Consider the following 15090-nt stretch of genomic DNA (forward strand, 5'->3'; position numbering starts at 1 on the left):
AAAACATAAGACCATATGCGAACATTAAACATAAAAGTACCGGAAAAATCGCACAAAAATTTGAATGGAACGAAAAACGTATCCAAACCAATGACCAATAATTAGGTTACCCGTTCAATTAGTCAGGACTTCGCAGCCCCCCGGTTCATACGCGGTCATCAGCGTAACTGGACGGCAGCGCCACCACCGAGGAATGCAGCAAGCTCATTCTAGTGTGCCAAGAGAAAAGTGGAAGTCGGGTAGTGATAGCGCTGGATTATTTTCACTAAAATCGTCTGTTTAAATCGAACGTAAGTGCTGAAAAATGGTTTCGAAATGAGCGGTAATATGTGAGAAACCGATTGTGATAACCGTCGTTGGTGAAAGGGATCGGGAAGATCGAGAAATTCAAACTTGAATTGGCAGCGACTGCGGTCGCTGCTGGTCGGTGATTTATTTTCTCGAGTAAAAGGCAAATAGGCTGCACGATTCTTGTGTTTAGTTGCTGAATTTCGTAGAATTGTGCTTGATTTGAGTACTTAAATGCAGTGGGAAGATTTTTTCAAGGTGCTCTTCAAGAATATGCGTAGCTAAAAATGTCAATGAGAATCGCAAATCGCACATTCCATTCATAGTATTTTTTCCTCATAAATATCATGATACACGCACACATCGCTGGGTGTAATGCGATCTCTACTACAGGCCTGAGATGACACGCACACCGCTCCGTTGCCGCCGATAAACGGATTCCGTTTGCCATGGAATGCCACAGAATTGCTAGCTAGCTGTAGCTATAGTGTTGATGTTGGTAAAGTGCCTCGTTTGGAGAGCACTGTATCGAAGGCATCGTAAAGCTTATAGGGACGACGAGTTGAATTTTTGTCCGAGAGGGTCCGGGAAGGTGGTCCGCGGCAATCGAGGTGGTAAAGAAGAAATCTGCGATATGTTATGAGCTTACCTCACTGGCGGCGGGCGGTGAAGTTCGTACGGGAGAGAACGAGACGGGATGTGGTGTTTGTTGTTCGCTTGGCCGCAAGAATGCGAGCAGGCTTAAGAAGATTAAGAAGAACAGTGTCGCATTTCAAGTATTTTTTTTCTTCGTTATTGCTGTCTATACACGCATTCCTTTCGGTACAAAGGGGGTACGCAGCGGTGATGAATTTCTCAATACAAGTTTTGCAGTGAGTGTTTGTAAGAGAATATAAACAACCGCAGCCGGCAGCCAAAAATGTCGTGTTGTTTCTGTCGATTTCGTGTCGAGTGCAGTGAAAGTACATTAACATTAACATTCTGGTGAGAAGCGGATTAGCTGAGCTTTCAAAACGTGCAATCGGTCAGTATGGTAATCTACCGTTGGGGCCTATTTTTAGCCTACTTTGATTGATAAAATTGCGCTACTGCGCTATGGAACGATAACCGTTGTCAACGGAACGGTGTACTGTAGGCGAAGCAAGCGGCCGTGCCAGAGCCGTCAGTCAATTGGCAAGTGGCGTTATGCAATTTGCGACTACCGTTTTGAGAAGTGTGGAATTTCAAGCTCGGCAATTCGAGGCCAGTAGCGGAGCCAAACCAACTATGATTAATGATCGACACGAAGCGCCCGCACCACCGGCACTGGCACCGGCACCGGCACCGTCCGGCCTGAGGTGGAGTGAACATTGATAAGTGATACTTGTGCGGCGACAGTCGTCGATGGTGTTTGGAAATTGAAAACAATCAGCTCACTGGCCACAAGTTGAAGGTTATTCAAGTGCGATTGGTGGGAAGGATTTGGAGAATTGCGCAAGAAAAAACTAAAAAAAAAAATTGACAATTTGTGTTGGTGTTATTGGCGAATAATTATGAGTCATAGTGTTGTAAGTTTTATGATTCGGGCTTGGGCTGCGATGGCACAAATCTTCCAACTGCTTGCGGAATTTAAGTTGACGTTACTGATTTGAGAAATATACGGTTGTGACTCACGAGACCCTACACGAATGCAAAAAGTTGTGATTCCAATGGTTTAATATTTCCGGTTCAGAGTATGCAGTTATAAACAAAAACAAATACGTCTGGGTCGTGCTAAACTGAGTTACTATACAATGTTTGGTTCTGCATCATATTTAGAAACAGAACTGGGGAATAATTTATAACAATATGCACAAGTTTGTCTGCATTTGATGAATCATCCAACATAATGGCAAAGAAAACTGAGTTTTAATAGAAAACCAGGACTACCAGGAGAGCAGAAACGGAACGGAGATGTTTCATATTGAAACTGTTGGTTTCATATTAAAACTTTTGGTGATGGAAAAACTGTAAACTTGAGAGAATGTGGAACGTTTAATGCCGAATACAACTCAATTTAGTGCTCAAACTCCATCTGAATAGTTTAAACAGACCAGTCAGACTATCTGGAAAGAAGACCGACCTACTGAGGAAGGTTGAAGAACTACGGTCTACGTAGTGATTTAGGCAGGTGTAGCACAAGAAATACGTGAATTGTTCTTGTTTGTTCCGCCCCTCCATCAATTGTAGAACCATCGTTTCTAAAAAATAATAATATTAATGCCTGACCGCATTTCAAGGTCAAAGACTAAAAACACGAGTTTGGTCGGAACGGAGCCTTTCTCCGAAAAACCCGCACTGAGAATCGCGGCCTAACACGGTGACGGACGAACAATGTCACACGCAGTACCTTGCAAGTCGTAAGGGCCTGCATAGTGTCGTCGTCCTGAAAGTAAAAACAAGTTAGATTTAAACTTCTCGGTCGGTTGTAATCTACAGTAGACGGAGGAAGAGGCACAATTTGTGTGTAAAAAACCCAGCCAGACGCTACCTTGATAAGTGGGTTTTGCTGTCTCCTTCTGTCCAGCGCCTCTGTGATTCTTAGGTACACGGGTACCAGTGAGCCACATGCCCTGGCGGGTGACGTGGGTTCAAATCCGGTTTTAATCTTAGATTATAGCTTGGTTCGACCCATGCATCTTCCAGCATTGGACAAAAGGTAGGAGTCATAACGACTACTTGCTAAGCATAGCTACCAACCCCCCCCCCACTCACCTTCCCGCTCTTTCCCCTCCACTCAAAAAAAAAGTCAGACGATAGTTGAAGCAGAGTTAGCAGAAACGTTACGCAGTTCAGGTGCCCGCTTTATGAAAATATTCAGGCAACTATCACGACATAACGCCGATAAACGCCACCTACAATGTACTGCTTTCCCAGATGTTGTTAAGCATGCTGTCACTGATAGCTCGAAGATTCGTAGGTTTCACGGGAACTCGCGCTTCTCTTAACAAAATTTTCACCAACCGGCAGACTCTGCCGAAACGTCATGCCTACATACACTGTACATTATATAATTATAGAATTCAAAGCAGCATACTATTCAGTCGATCGAAACCAGCCATGGCAGATAACGCACGAACGTACGGATTTCCGAAGCAACTTGGAATCCATTGAAGTGGTTCTGTGTGTGTCTCGGGAGCAATTTCGAGCTCTTTCGAGACCTGGTGAGCGTTGAGACAAGATGATGCCTAATGCTGATACTATTTAACATTACCCTTGATGGATTGATTCGACGATTCCACGGATGGGTTTAGAAGTAGAGGAAACGCAGGGCAACGTTAGACTTAAATCCAAAGCTAAGATTGGGGTAAACTAAACGTTTCGAAGACCGAATCCATGAAAGGTAGAGTCTTGAACGAGATGAGTGTGTTCTCCACGGACGGAAATTGGAACGGAGGTGGTAAATGAGTTTGTGTACTTGAGATAGCTAGTGACCACGGAAAATACCTCGAGTAAGGGCATCCAGTGGAACATTCAAACATTAATTAGGCTTACTTTGCCATTCACAAGGCGCCATGATCAAGAAGTATACTCAGCTGTACGAAACTGATAATGTACAATTGTACAGTATAAATAGAATACTGTGGGTGGCCCCAACACTCTCTGCTAATCAGAACCGTAGCGTGGCATTGTGGCGCCCCTGGCGAAGACCAGATTTAGCACTCCCTCGTTTCTTGAATCCATGTTCTATCTGATAAGCTTTTAAACTACCAATCAGATTCTGAACCTGGACCAAATTATGGACCACATTTTGCATCAGTGCTTGTTCCAAATTTTGTATCAAATTTTAGAGCAGATTTGGCTGAATTCTGGATCAGATTTTGAACCACATTTTTCCACACATTCCGGATCTGGACTAGATTTCGAACCGCATTTTTATCAACTCATGTTTCAGATTTTAGAATAGATTTAGACTGGATTCTAGACCAACTTTTGGGCCACATTTTTTATCAGATTTTTGACCAGCTTTTGAATCATATTAGATTTGGACCAAGATTTTAGACCTGGTCTGAATCACATTCTGGACATTACATTAGATTCTAAAACAAATTTTGTACATCATATTTATCACATTTGGACCAGATTTTGAATAAGATTTTGACTACATTTTTAATCACTTTGTAGACCTCATTTTTGATCAGATTTTGGGCCTGAACAAGATCTCGGAGCTGCACCAGATTCTAGGTCAGATTTTGGACCAAATTTTGGACTAAATTCTAGACCAAAACCAGTTTGTGGAGTTTGACCCAATTCTGGACCACATTTTTATCAGATTTTAGATCAAATTTGGGTCCAGATTCTGGAACTAGAAGAGATTATAGAGCAGATTTTGGGTTACATTTTTGATCAGATTTTAATCCACCAACCAGATTTCGGATCAGGTTCTGAACCAGATTCTGGACCTGGACCGTATTTTGGGCCTGAACTATATGTATTGCGGACCACATTTTTTATGAAATTTAGTTCCACATTTTAACTAAATACTAGACCAGATTTTGGATTACATTTTTAGTTAAATTTTGGCCATATTTTGTACCAGATTCTGGACTTGAACCAGATGTTGGACCTTCCTCAGATTCTGGATCAGATTTTGGCCCACATGTTTATCAAACCAGGCTTTGGATTTGGGACCAAATTTTTTATCAAATGCGGGACCAGATTTTGAGCCACATACTAGATGAAGATCCGGTTTTGAGTCTGGACCAGTTTCTGTAGCACATTTTTAATCAGATTTTGGGCCATATTTTGTTCAAATTTTGAACCAGACTCTTAAACTGGACCAGATAATAAACTAGATCTTGGACTACATGTTAGATCAGATTTTTTATCAGATTTTTAACCAGCAACCAGATTTTAGATTATATTTTGGACCAGATTCTGGTCTTGGACCATGTTTTAGATCTAGCCTATACCGTGGACCGCATTTTTTTAACAAACTTTATTTCAGATTTTGGAACACATTTGGACTAGATTGTAGACCATGTCTTGGTACACATTTTTTGAATCTAGTTTTGAATCAGATTCTAGACCTGATTCCAGTGCGTCCTAGCGTGACACAGTGCCGGTCTTGGGGAAGACCCTTACGAGAGTATGCTTTTAGGGAGAGGTTCAGGCCGTTTTAGAGCCAGAGCGGTGAGTAGCTTGGATTACTGGATCAGACTCTTTTCCGGAGACTTTCAGATTCGACGACCGAGCGTAATTTCCGCCGGCGACTTGCCGTCTAAAGCAGAAAGATTAGGAGCCTCTTCCCTCCTCGATTCTTTTTTGTCCATGAATCATTCGGCTTGCCCGTTGAATTGTGAATGGACCGGCGCCGGCGTGATGGTTAAATGCTCGATGAATATCCTCATACAAAACTTTTTCGAGCTTCCCGCTTGTGTACTGCGGCCCATTGCCCATTGACCAACGCTGGAGGCTGGAGGGTTGACAAACCGAGCGAGTAACTTCTTCAGGATTTCGATTATTGCTTCGTTTGTCGAACTACGAGTTTCTAAGATTTAGGGCCACTTTGAGTACAAATCCACGATAAGGTAGGATTATCCGGAGATGGGTTCAGCATAGTCTATGTGATCACGTTTTCATGGCTTGCTTGCTTTTGGTCACGGTACCGGAGCACACTTCGGTAGAGACTTTGAAGCGGTAGTGCAACGTCGGTTGGATTAGATGCCAGGAAAACCACGGTAAGGTTGGCACCACCAGAACATCGCAGGAATGACCAGACGGTCGCCGAAGAGGTTGCAGCGGTGACGGTTCCAGAAACATTATTGCAAATCGAGCGAGAACTTAACCATGCCTGCTCACAACCGAAAGAGTATGAGAAACATAGCATTCAACGCTTACGCCGCACACGCAGGCGTAAAAGAAACAGCCGCCGGTGCTGTGTGTAGACATTCTGCTACTCACACACTCACGCACGCCCATCCTCACATCGTCTTCTTGCATAGCTTTTTCTCGAGTTAAAAATCAGAGGGGTTGTGTACAGGACACGACCGCATATATAGGTGACGCAGGACTACGTAAGTCTCTTTGTAGTGATAGTAGCATGTATCCATGCTTGTAATCATTCGATTCTTCATGTATACATGCTATATGCAACATATATACATGCTACATGCGTTGTAGCACAGCACAACACAGATATCAAATTCGCCTAGGTTTAATCGTCTCGCAGTAAAGAATTTGCGATCCGTTGGGATAACAAACTTGTGTTATTTTTTCTGGCACACTTTTCTAACACAGACATCAAATTGGACTACGTTTGATCGCGTTCGTAAGAAATCTGTTGACACGAGGGGGCTTTGTCATTCTTTCTGGCGTACTTCCCAAGCAAGGACATCAGAATGGTCTAGGTTTAATCGCGGTGTTAAGAAATCTTGTTGAAATGTGGTAACTTGGTCACTTGTTTTGGCTTATTTCCCAAGCACAGATATCAAATTGGTATAGGTTTAGATCATCGTAAAGAATCTTCCAACCAATCACGAAGCGAGAATTCTGTTCAACATCAAGAATGCATACTTTTCTTCATTTGGGTCAATTCTTAGAAGATTTTCCGATCCATTGGTGTAAGAATATTGAAAATCGATCGGAAAACCGCTGAGCTATTAGCGCTCAAAACCTTTCATGTTTCGTGACGCAGCGATCGGACTGTAACGACGAACGACGAGCGACAGCTGTATCTGTTAGCTAAACACACACTCACACAAAAACTCGTTGCAGTGCATGAAGAAATAAGAGCGATGCGGGCGTTTTCAACCTTCGCCCGGTCTCGGCCTCAAGTGCTGGCTGATGAGTCGAGAGAGCATGTCTGCGTTACGCTCGATGGTTAAAGTCGTACAAAAGCGGCGTTAGTACCCAGCCCTGCAGTGGGTTAGGTGTGTAGACCAGAATGTATGGTCCCTCTCCAGATGGAATTACTGACCAAACAGCATTCGATGAAAGTTTGATACTGCGAATATGATCGCTAGACCTTCACGATCCGATCGGTTTGGCTGGTTGTAGTTTCGCTCGGTCGGTGTGAGTGTCCTGGAGCAGCTCGTCCAACGGGTATCGAAGAGTTCTCATCCTGGAGACGAATTTCCCTTTGATAAGCGATTGAGCGAATGTCCACTTCTCAGGCTGAATGGTGAAGGTTGGTCCCGTACTCCTGCACGTCTTTTTCGCCCGCTAGACTAGACCCATTCTCCAACTCAAGGCGGATGTCCACGCCGTTGACTTGAGCTCAAACAAAATGACGGTTTTATTGACGGTATTTACCAGGAGACTTACAGACTTTTGTTGAGACTCGCTGCCAGCCTTTCCGCTTCGATTTAGGGCTTTTGCCAGCGCTCGAGTAATGCACTTCACGATACCCGACGACAGAGTTATAAACTGCAGCTCGACCCGTCTAGTGTAGATAACCCGCGAATGAGAAGTTTAACTGGTTTTCTTCCCGGTACGATGAATCTGTACGCGCGATTCTCAACACGGATGTTCGAGGTAGGGTCCGTTTCTATTACTTACTTACTAACTTACTTATGGAAGCTCTTGATCGCCTTGGCACAGTCATGCAATTCCTATCAGTGGCCGGTAGTCGTCCATGGTCTGTGTGCTGGTGGGGTGACAGGGTCTTCCAATCTAGTTGTACCAGCAAGTGCATTCCTTCCGCTGAGGTATTTCCGGCTTCCCGCTTGGCATCTCCACGTACAGGGAGTTCTGTTTTGGAACTTTATGCACAAGCCAATAACGCGTTCTATCAGAATGTGCGAGGTTTAAGGAATGAAAACCTATTCCTTGCATCTAATGATTGCAACTATGATGCAATAATGCTGACTGAAACCGGCTTAGATGGCTGCATCACTTCCCTTCAGCTGTTTGGATCAACCTTCAACGTGTATCTTTGTAATCGTAGCTCGTAGAATAGTGACAAAGTAGTTTTTGGTGGCGTACTGATTGCCGTTGCTTAACAGTTTCCTAGTTCACTGGTCAATTTAAGACATGAAAATTGTCTCGAAAAAGTCTGTGTTTCTGCTACTGCCGAAGGCATGAAACTTTAGCTTGTTGCAGTTTACATCCCACTCGACAGAAGTTATGTTGTTAAGTTTATCGACGAGCATATCGTCTCAATCCGTGAATTATGTGATAAAAGATTTTCAGACGAAACAATTCTCATTTGTGGTGATTATAACTAACTGCAAACTTTTTGGTTTAATGAAGAGGACGGACAGTACGATACTTCCTGATGCTAGTGCTGTTGCGCCCAATGGATTTGAATTCGTAAAGTCAATCCATTGGATTTATTACTGCCTACACTGGTACGCCCCGTATTGCCTACACTGGCGTTTGGACATTCGTGTGTGATCTTGGACGGAACAGAATCATCAACTGTTTCCGAATCTTGCGAATTGTTTGCTGATCATTTTTCTGCTCTGTTCGCCAGTGGATGTACCACACAGTCTGATGCTGATGCTATTTGCGTCAGGTGTCTCTGATGGTACCGTTGATCTTGACATTTTTGACATCACTCCCGATATGGTCATTTCTGATACAAAGAAATTGAAGAGCTTCTACTCACCTGGTCCCAATGGTTTTTCAGCTATTATTTTCTGTTGCAGCAGTAGCGCGTTGTCGTGCCTCTCAGAACTGGGAGTATCTGATAAACTGACCTCATGGTTGAGCTCATATCTTAAAGACGGTATTTAACGTGTCAAGCTGGATTCCACAGTTTTACGTGCATTGTGGTGTTCCGCAAGGCAGTAGTCTGGGGTCTTTGCTATTGCCAGATAAACAGATGCATCGATAAAATCAGCGATCTTGAAGTACTGTTGGATATGATTTGTTGATGATTTGTTCGTATCACCCTGAGACATCTACCCTGGCGTCTACCTAATAATCTTCCCCGCAACATAGACCGATGCCAGCTTTTGGATTTGAAGCCATTAGAGTGTCTTCGAAGGATTCAACAAGCAAGCTTTGTATAGCATTTTGAGTCATTTAAATCTGGTTTTAATCCCGCCCCAGGTATTCCAATCTTGCATCTAGCTGCTGTGTTGTCAAATATTTTCAAACGATTTTGTAACGTGTGGTCAAGGGATTCGAAAGTATTTTTGACAGCCTCACGGTTTTTATCATTAAATAGCTACAAAAAATCAGAGGGGTTGTGTACAAGACACGACCGCATATATAGGTGACGCAGGACTACGTGAGTCTCTTTGTAGTGATAGTGGCATGTATTCATGCTTGTAATCATTCGATTCTTAATGTATACATGCTATATGCAACATATATACATGCTACATGCGTTGTATGTAACATTTATCAAAGTATTAACATTGCATACGTTCAATTCTCAAAAGATTGTGCATTTGAAAACAATTTAACAAAATCAAGAACACAAACTATTGCTTTCCTGCTACCTTACTGAAATTCAAGATTGTTTTTATTATCCATGGTTTCCCACGTTGAAGGGATTTTACCAATTCAGTCCTATTTTATCTACAGCACATCTTTCCACTACACTTCTAATGAAACGGCAAGCATGCGTATTCATACAGAGTCGCATTATAACCGAACACTACAGCTGTAGCACATTTTTTCAATACAGATATCAAGTTCGCCGAGGTTTAATCGTCTCGCAGCAAAGAATTTGCGATCTGTTGGGACAACGAACTTGCGTCATTTTTTGTGGCACACTTCCCTAACACAGACATCAAATTGGACTAGATTTAATCGCGTTCGTAAGAAATCTGTTGGCACGAGGGGGCTTTGTTACTCTCTCTGGCGTACTTCCCAAGCAAGGACATCAAAATGGTCTAGGTTTAACCGCGGTGTTAAGAAATCTTGTTGAAATGAGGAAACTGTCACTTGTTTTGGCTTACTTCCCAAGCACAGATATCAAATTAGTATAGGTTTAGATCATCGTAAAGAATCTTCCAACCAATCACGAAGCGAGAATTATGGTAAAACATAGATTCATTATTTTCAATTTTCCAATAGTTCAACATCAAGAATCCATACTTTTCTTCATTTGGGTCAATTCTTAGAAGATTTTCCGATCGATTGGTGTAAGAATATTGAAAATCGATCGGCAAACCGCTGAGCTATTAGCGCTCAAAACCTTTCATTTTTCGTGACGCTCGCATTTTTCGATTTTTTGGAATGACACCCTATCTCAAAACTTGCCGTAAGACGTAGTCCTACGTCAAAAAATCTTGCCTTCTGAAACCCCCACATGCCAAATTTGGTTCCATTTGTTTGATTAGTTCTGGTTCTAGTTCTGAGGAAATTTGTGTTTCATTTGTATATGAGCCCCCTCTCTTACGCCCTCCATAAAATTGCTCTCTCACCCCCTCTATAAAATTGTTGGTCATTTTATCTATCCAACGACACATAAATTGTTCAGTTTCGTTCAGTAGTTTAGTAGTTATTACCATTTGAAATCTATCATTCAAACGTTACACTTCTATTTTCGTTTTCACAAAGTGCTACCCAGTCCCAGTATAGTAAACAAAGACGTAGTCCTACGTCAAAAATGACGAAATAACGATGAAAAGATGACAAAAAAACTTGAAAGCCGAAATGACGTCCAAAATTCGCCAAAACAGAAACAAAAAAAACTGGAAAAAACGGCAGAAAACTGACGACAAAACATGTCAAAAGCAGGCATGAATATACGATGAACACCGACGAAAATATGATTAAAAGAACTCAAAATAAGATTGCACAAATTCGACGGAGAGATGACAAAAAGACAAAGAATACGAAGAAAAGATGACAGCAGGTTGACGAAAAGGCGTTGATAAGACAACAATATGATGACCAAAGAGTAACGAAATCACAGCAAATAAATAAAAAAATGACAACGAAGAGGTGGTGAAAACTGGTGTAATGGCGACGAAAATGATGACGCGAAAGTTATAAAAAGATGGTGAAAATACGATAAAAACGCGACGAAACGTCGAAAAAAGACGACAAAACATGCTGAAAGTACGACGAAAAGATGTCGAATATACGAAGGAAGAACAACACAGAGGCAGTAAGGAGACAACTTAGCTTAGCTTAGCTTAGACTGATTGTACATATCAATGGTTGCACTCAGTGATTGACCAGAACCAGTGAAATTGCACAATGAATCAAATGAATGTGGTTGGGATTTACCGATCATTCTCATTGTGCAAAATTCAGTGATTCGACATAGTAATGATCAATAACTGCGCCGGCCACGTCCTTGCAATCAGGTGGGAACGGGGAAGGAATGTTAGTGTAATCTTTGCTGTTCTAGGGACCGTGTTAACCTCTGCATCCCTACAAAGATTACAGGAAGGAGTTTTGCTAGTAAGGTTGGGTTTGTTGGATCAGGATTCACCTTGATAAGTGATGCGATCGTTGCTTTTTTTGTTTTTTATAAAATGTAGAATTTTAGGTATGTTTTTCGTCTATTCATTAGTCATTCGATCGTATTTAATTTTTTTTCATTTATTATAGTTTTGAGAATATATTTGTTCCAATGAAAAATTTGAATGAGTACTCACACTATTACTAAGTCTAAGCAGAGAGTTATATATTAGGTAAAAGTATTTATAGCAATTTAAACTCCAGACAGCCGGCTGTAGGGAGTGTTGCTCAATCGTGCATAACCGCGACAATGTCTCATCCCTGTAGATGGTGTATTTCATAGTATAGTACGAATAGTACGTTTAAACATAAATACTACTCACCGAAAGATGGTAGTGGGGTAAAATAAGTCAATATTTCGCTTCATTCATAACTCTCGGTAACATGGATGAAACTGGCTACTTGTTACAATTTTAAACTAGTAGTTATTATCTTTATCACGCGATATAAGAAATATATTGAAGGAAATTATATGCTTCTAATAGTTGATGCGGTGTGGCGGCAAAAACCGCTTACGAAGTCTACAGATTAAAGTGAAAGCCTGATACCTAAGTGTACTCAGAACCGCACGACCACTCTGTACGTGTCGAAAAAGTTACCTATCGCGTCCCCAAACAGGCAAAATTCCATATATCTAGAGCTCTGAACAACATAAAAAAACGAAACGACAGACAATACATAGTTTTCAGTTGACTGAGAAAATGTCAAATTATCCAAATTTGCTTAAAACACATTTGCACTAAACCTATTCACAGCTGAGAATTCACAGGTCTTCCAAACAACCATCAAAAGAATCTATTCAAAGCATCCAAAGCCAAGCCAACGTCCAAAGGCGAAAAAAACGCATACCACCCACCGCACCCTCAATTAATTGCAAGTCCAAACCAAGGGTTAAACACTTTTATGAAATCTGCACAATGCCGATTTACCGTCCCGCAATATAAGGCTCGACCTGGAAGCACAGTGAGCTCATGTAACTGCATTTACGAAACAAAAATCAGTCAATGGTGTTCAACGACATGCGCACGCGGATAGCAAACATGACGAATAAAATCAAAAATGACAATATTGCCCTTTGCATTGAAAGTTGGATTTTGAGCACACTTGTTCAGTCACACATTTTGTAGGTGAGAAAAGTTGCCAAAATTTCGTGGTAAAAACCCATGAATCTTGGTTGATTCCTATTTGAATTCTAATGCTTACGTAGAGTTGTTATCGACGCTACGATTAATATAAAAATAGTTTCTAAATACATAATTCCGCGCTTAATTCATAATTTTAACAAATATGCAGCATATATGAAATAAATGAAAAATTAAATACTATTGTCAATTGCAAGGAAAATTGTACCATCCAAAGTGCGATATCGCTCATAAAAGTGCTATTTCGCATTAAATCGTTTCGGTATCTTCGGCGCACTTATTGCTTGAAAGGTAACGAAAAAGTGCGCCGAAGATACCGAAACGATTTAATGCAAAATAGCACTTTTATGAGCGATATCGCACTTTGGATGGTACAATTTTCCTTGCAATTGACAATATTTGCTTTTCCTCCAACTGGTACTGGCGCCACTGCTAAATCAAATGTCAGCTCAGATGGGAGAGTTGTAATGATGGGAAATGCCGATCAAAATCTATAACGATTATTGATAAAGTTTTCTTATCGTTAATAATTAATAACGATAATATGACAGTATAAGCAAAAATACGTAAGAAATAGTACAAAAATGTTAAAATAATAACAAGCCAAGAAGAAGATTTCACTTTAAACCCTCCAATTTTCGATACTCTTCCGTGACGATAAAGTTTGATGGTATTATCGATATAAGATTACTAGCGATATTATCAGTAGCACACTTTTCATCACAGTTTTGAAGGTTGCACTTTATAACTGTGCAGTCCAATTGAGTGTGAAGAGCGCAATATCCTCCCACGCTTCACACCATATCTACTTCGCCAAAAAAACGTGACACTATATAAGAGAAAGAGAGGTATTTTACAGTTGCAAGTGCAAATATGAGAAAGAGAGAGAGGTAACTAGTTCTAATAAGAATCTGTCTGTAGGATAAACGGTAATGGATCGGTGCGGTGCAGCACTTGCTTCGCGAGGGGGCTGCAGATGTATTGATATCGGAAAGCTTGTAATTAGTATGATTTCAATAACTGTTATCACTAAGAAAGAATTTAATGTTTGCATTTAAGTTAGTATGTTTAAAATAATTATATGAAATATGAAAATGGATACATGTTGGAGTGTTTAACTTGATGCATTTAGTGTTGAATTAATTTGTAACCCTGTATGAAATAATACTAATACTTATCCCTCGTTGCTTTGCTTCTTTCGTTAACATGACAACTCGTTGACTCGATGACCGGCAAACATAAACCAAAAACTATATTACAATTCAATAGGAGTATATGGCATTCTTCATTCTCTATGATGAAATTGATCACTATTCTTCATTTGGCACACTAGCAATCACTTCCACTCGCGTTGCAACACACCGAAAAACTTTCTAGAACATACGCGGTAACAAAACCTAACTGTTCGCCATGCAGTGTTTCCAGCATCAGAGGCACAGAGGCAGTAAGGAGACAACTGATAACAAACAAGATGAAAAAAGGACAATAAATCGATGACATAAGACGATCAGAAGTTGAAAAAAACAAAGAAAAGACCACAGAATGGTGACGAAAAGTCACTAGCAAAAAAAGGGGACAAAAACGGCACAAGCCGCCGATAAAAGCAACAGCAAAATAAAGAAACGAAAACAGAGGCAAAAAAAGACGAACAGATGACGAAAATTCTATAAAAATGCTACATAAATACGACAAAGAGACGACAGGAAGACGACGAATACGAAGAAAAGACAACGAAAGAACGACAAATTTAACGAATGACGAAGAAGTGATGTCTAAATATACGTACAGTCCACGTACAGACGGAAGACGACAACAATATGATGAAAAAATGCCATGAAACACGATAAAAAACGACAACAAATCGCTTAAAAGAGACAAAGAAACGCTGTAAACATGACAGAAAAACTACGAGATTGGCCTTCACAAAGCCACAAAGAACACGTCGGAAGTCACAAAAATTGCCAGAAATAAACGTCAAAAATGACGAACAGACGAAGAAATAACGCCAAAACAGCAACTGGCTAAAAGACCATGACAGGCCAACAGCATTAAGATAGAGGGATGACAAAAAGATGATGAAAAGAATGCAAATAGAAACGAATAACGAAGCGGCAGTCAAATGACAGCAAAAACGATGCAAAAGTAATGACAAGGCTGAGGTTGGAAAAAGATGGAATGTGTGTGTATGTGTGTGACAATAGAAAAAACTACAAGGTATACAGCTCTAAGGGTTGGTGACGAATGGGTGACGGAGGACCAGGGCTTCGACCGA

At 41.0% G+C, this 15090-nt stretch overlaps 1 protein-coding gene across 1 annotated transcript in view; it reads left to right on the forward strand.

Annotated features, from left to right (window-relative positions):
- Window positions 1–221: 221 nt before the first annotated feature.
- LOC128738928 (angiomotin-like protein 1) overlaps window positions 222–15090 on the forward strand; it is a 34883-nt gene continuing 20014 nt past the window's right edge. The window contains exon 1 of the mRNA XM_053834419.1: window positions 222–290. The gene's annotated coding sequence lies outside the window, so the exon portion shown is untranslated. The remainder of the gene's footprint in view (window positions 291–15090) is intronic.

Source organism: Sabethes cyaneus, chromosome 2 (genome assembly GCF_943734655.1).
Source record: "Sabethes cyaneus chromosome 2, idSabCyanKW18_F2, whole genome shotgun sequence".
NCBI lineage: Eukaryota > Metazoa > Arthropoda > Insecta > Diptera > Culicidae > Sabethes > Sabethes cyaneus.